The sequence below is a fragment of the Nannospalax galili genome, unplaced genomic scaffold, assembly GCF_000622305.1.
Source record: "Nannospalax galili isolate Female #2095 unplaced genomic scaffold, S.galili_v1.0 scaffold923, whole genome shotgun sequence".
Taxonomy (NCBI): domain Eukaryota; kingdom Metazoa; phylum Chordata; class Mammalia; order Rodentia; family Spalacidae; genus Nannospalax; species Nannospalax galili.
In genome coordinates, this window is record NW_008349753.1 from 1,920,160 (window position 1) to 1,920,366 (window position 207).

Consider the following 207-nt stretch of genomic DNA (forward strand, 5'->3'; position numbering starts at 1 on the left):
ACTTTGTAGACCAGGCTGGCCTTGAACTCAAAGAGCTCCCCCTGCCTCTGCCTCCCAAGTGCCCAGATTAAAGGCATGTGCCACCCTGCCCAGTGATAATGTCATTTTTTAAAAATTACCATTGAAATCTACCAGATGACTTTATAGACATACACAGGTGCCAAGGATCCAAGTGCAACCGATTAGGACTAGTAATACTAGTAATAC